We start from the raw sequence: 4,924 nt of genomic DNA, 5'->3' as shown, positions 1-4,924 counted from the left end.
TGTCCCTTTGAGTTCTTTATTCTTTCCATACCAATGCAGCTGGATCTTATCACCATTGAACATCATATTGTTCTCCATGGACACTGGAAAATACTGCTTATATCTTCGTGCAATTTTTAAATGACAACCGAAGTGTCTTTCACACTTATTTTAGTGTTATTTCTAAGTGATGCTATAAAAATGTAACGGATGTTTTTATCTATGTCTCTTATGAGGATAAGAAACAGCAGAGGTGCCAAAATAGTGCCTTGTGGAACCGAGCTTTTTACCTTGTTGATGCTGGATTTTGCTCTTTAACCACTAGTCTTTGTGTTCTGTTAGAGAAATAAAAATTAATTTGCCTTCCTTTCCCGTAATCCCTATGGCCCTCATTTTGTGTGCAATCACACTATGATGGCATTTGTAAAACGCCTTTGCAAGATCTGTGAATATCATATCTGTGTTTTGATTGTCTTCCAACGTTTCGGTAATTTTGTCATAGTGGTTCAGCAGCTGTGACAGGCACGATCGTCCACTTCTAAGATCGTGATGGTTTGGGGTATGCAGCTTGTGCTGCTCCATGTGGTTTGTAATCTGAAGTCTCATCACTCTTTTGAAGATTTTTATAATATGGGAAGTTATGGATACAGGTCTGTAATTTTTAGTTAGTGATCTACTACTTTCCTTATGCGAAGGAACTGTGTCTGCACTCTTTAACAACCGCTATCTCCTTGAAGTCGAACTACACAATCACATCCCTGACACAATCACATCCTTCTGAATGAGACAGCTGCCAGAGCAGACCAACATATGAAGATACGTGGTTACTCTACTGTCGAGAAATCGAGAATGACCTATAGTGGAGTGGCCGTCCTAGTGAAACTAGGATATGCATTTCTTAACATCCACATTGACGAAGGAAACATTATAGCAATAGAACTGACGACCTCATATGATCATTTAGTAGCTGGAACTGGATATTTTCCTCCAAGACAGCTATAAATAGAATCCATTCCCCTACACCAGATACTGAGTAGAAATGTTCAATCCTGGCAGGAGATTTTAATGCCAGTCACCCGGCACTCTTCAATTGTGGCGCCGACAATCCGCTAGGTAACCAAAAGGGAAAACAACTATTAAATATAATTACAGCAAGAAATCCATCATTCCAATGTTCATTATTTAAGTTATATGTAGGCTCCCACCCTGGGACACCTGATATAGTTTTGACCAACAGGGTCTGTGACCTATACCATTGCAGAGTCTTCCCTTGTGGAAACGTAGAATCAGATCACATCCCTGTTATAATAACACTTCAGGCATCGCCATTTAGAATACCCACTCCCCCGAAACCCAACCTAAAAACTCTGGGATTTGACCCCTTCAGGGACTACCTTACTGTTTCGCTTGAGAACCAGCCTTCAACTGCAACTGACGAGGCAATTAGCTCCTTCCATGAAAGAATCATAGAGGCCACTCAGGCAAGTTGCCAATTAAATACATCAAAGCTCTATCAGCGATATAAACCAATCACGGAAATTAGTGACTGCATGAAAGATGATCAAGCAGTGTGTATAAGGCATCACCAAACGAGACAACCCACCGGGGCTATACTGCAGAGGTTGAGAAGAGAATTAATTATCCTCATCACACAACACAAAAGTGAATTATGGAAATATCTTGTTCAAGCTAATCAATACAAAAGTCAACCTGAAAAGTTCTGGAGCAAGATCAGCCAGCTTCTAGGTGCAAAACACAAGGCTACACATTATCTAATACATTCATTCATCGATGATGATGACGAGGAAGTTCATATCGAAGTTGATGACCCACAAGATCAAGTCCGCCTGATGGGTGATGTGTGGGAGAAAATTCCCTCACACAATGATAGTAGAACATTTAATAATAACTATACTAGTCAACGAATGGAGAGACAACCGAGCTGACCTCCAACCATTACCACTAAGTGATACATCTACCCTTGAAGATGAATTTCTCTTAACAAGACCAATCACACTCAGGGAGATGAGTCAAGTCATAGGCAGAATGAGTAATAAAGCCCCTGACCTCTCAGGTATAACAGTGAAACAAGCGAAGATCTTACCCAGAAATTGCAAAATGTCTCTGGAAAATATCTTTAATGCTGTCTTGGCCTCGAGACACTTTCCTGTGACACTTAAGACATCAAGGATGATATTCATTGCAAAACCCAGCAAAGACAAACATAAACCGAAGTCATAACATAAACTTGAAGTCACTGATAAAGTCCTTGAGAAAATAATTTCCAACATATTAAACTACTACATGAAGTACAATCAGCTCTTCACTGACAAACAGTTTGGACTCACGACTCACAGAGGACCACAACAAGCTATCAATATCATCTTGGATGCTGCGGACAGCCTGAGGAAACAGCGCAACCTTGCCCTTATTGCAACCAAGGATGTACACAAAGCTTTTGACAGCCTGTGGCACGACGGGCTCAAATATATTTAAACATGTCGACCTTCCTGACCACAACTGGATTTTTTTCAGATTCATAAACAACTTCTTATCAGAAAGAAGAATCATCCCTATCTCCCTCAACCCGGGTTCAATGATACTATCATCACCTAATTTCCTGGTATTATCCATGTAGTGTCATCCACCCCCGTAACGGGGAAACATAAGCATGCGAGGGTAATAGAAAATATGAATACGGAACTAGGAAGAACAGCAAACTGGAAGAAGAAATGGAGAATCACGGCCAACCCAGATAAAGTTCTCATCAGCACCATCGGATGTTTTGCAATAACTATAACACAAAGAGGGGGTTTATCTCCATCTACACCTTTTGCCTTCAGCAACCCCAGCAAGCTCCTAGGATACGAGATAGACAGATTACCCCACTCTGCATCTAACATTTTTAAAAAGATGAACTTAGCCAAAGCTCGCCTCAGCAAACTATACAGGTTTAATCAAGCTCCTTCCCACCTCAAGAAACACCTGCACAAGAATATCCTTGTGTACCTGTCATTAACAACTAAAATCATGATGCTCCATCTAAAAAAAGTCCAGAATATAGCACTCCCCTTTATCACAGGCACCAGGAGGAGAGACAGAATCAGAATGGAAGATCTACACATCCAATAAATGTAAGGCTTGATAAACTATAGAAGATACAACTTTCGACATACAAGAACTTTATATACCAGACAGAGAAAACCCTCCACAACCAACAAACACCACCGACTACATCATCAACACTCCTCACAGAACCCCAAGAATGACCCTCCAACAAAGAATGACCCTCCAACGAAGAATGACCCTCCAACAAAGAATGGCCCTCCAACAAAGAATGGCCCTCCAGCAAAGAATGACCCTCCAACAAAGAATGTCCCTCCAACAAAGAATGGCCCTCCAGCAAAGAATGACCCTCCAACAAAGAATGTCCCTCCAACAAAGAATGGCCCTCCAGCAAAGAATGATCCTCCAACAAAGAATGGCCCTCCAGCAAAGAATGACCCTCCAACAAAGAATGTCCCTCCAACAAAGAATGGCCCTCCAGCAAAGAATGATCCTCCAACAAAGAATGGCCCTCCAGCAAAGAATGACCCTCCAACAAAGAATGTCCCTCCAACAAAGAATGGCCCTCCAGCAAAGAATGATCCTCCAACAAAGAATGGCCCTCCAGCAAAGAATGACCCTCCAACAAAGAATGTCCCTCCAACAAAGAATGGCCCTCCAGCAAAGAATGATCCTCCAACAAAGAATGGCCCTCCAGCAAAGAATGACCCTCCAACAAAGAATGTCCCTCCAACAAAGAATGGCCCTCCAGCAAAGAATGATCCTCCAACAAAGAATGTCCCTCCAGCAAAGAATGTCCCTCCAACAAAGAATGACCCTCCAACGAAGAATGACCCTCCAAAGAATGGCTCTCCAACAAAGAATGACCCTCCAACAAAGAATGACCCTCCAACAAAGAATGACCCTCCAACAAAGAATGACCCTCCAACAAAGAGTGCGACGATTCATCCACAAGGATAATTTCCGGAGACCAATGATCCTGAGTGACCTCCCAAAGATGTAGATGAATGGGTAACACCGGAACCCTTTTATGTCTAATAAGGATAAAACCTCCCCAATTAATGGAGACTTTCCTTTTTACTTACTAACTATTACATCTAACCATGAAACATCTGCAAACCTACTATGGCAGGACACCACCTCTGAAGCAGCTGAGTCGGCCACTATCTCCGAGTAATAATCGACCTACATCAAAGGCCTTACTATCGTCATTTCCAGCCAACGACCTGCAATTTCCCCCCCCCCTCCGCCCACCAGAAAACGTTATGCAGTTATACCAATCAGTTTCACACAGTTATAACTGTGTGAAACTGATTGGTAAGTGTTATACCCCATTCATTGAAATTGATTTCATTAATGACAGTACACACTCACGCATGCATTAAAATGCACCAAAGTGGTTTGGCCACTTACCATTATTACCCCACCTCCACTACCCCCACCCATCCTTTATTACCCCACCTCCACTACCCCCACCCATCCTTTATTACCCCACCTCCACTACCCCCACCCATCCTTTATTACCCCACCTCCACTACCCCCACCCATCCTTTATTACCCCACCTCCACTACCCCCACCCATCCTTTATTAACCCACTTCCACTACCCCCACCCATCCTTTTTCCTTTTATTCATCCTTACCCATCCTTCTCCCTTCCCCATCTTACCCATCCTTCTACCTTCCCCATCTTACCCATCCTTCTACCTTCCCCATCTTACCCATCCTTCTACCTTCCCCATCTTACCCATCCTTCTACCTTCCCCATCTTACCCATCCTTCTACCTTCCCCATCTTACCCATCCTTCTACCTTCCCCATCTTACCCATCCTTCTACCTTCCCCATCTTACCCATCCTTCTACCTTCCCCATCTTACCCAT

Source organism: Cherax quadricarinatus, unplaced genomic scaffold (genome assembly GCF_038502225.1).
Source record: "Cherax quadricarinatus isolate ZL_2023a unplaced genomic scaffold, ASM3850222v1 Contig1112, whole genome shotgun sequence".
NCBI lineage: Eukaryota > Metazoa > Arthropoda > Malacostraca > Decapoda > Parastacidae > Cherax > Cherax quadricarinatus.
The sequence above is the reverse complement of the archived record's forward strand: the minus strand, read 5'-3'. Positions refer to the sequence as shown.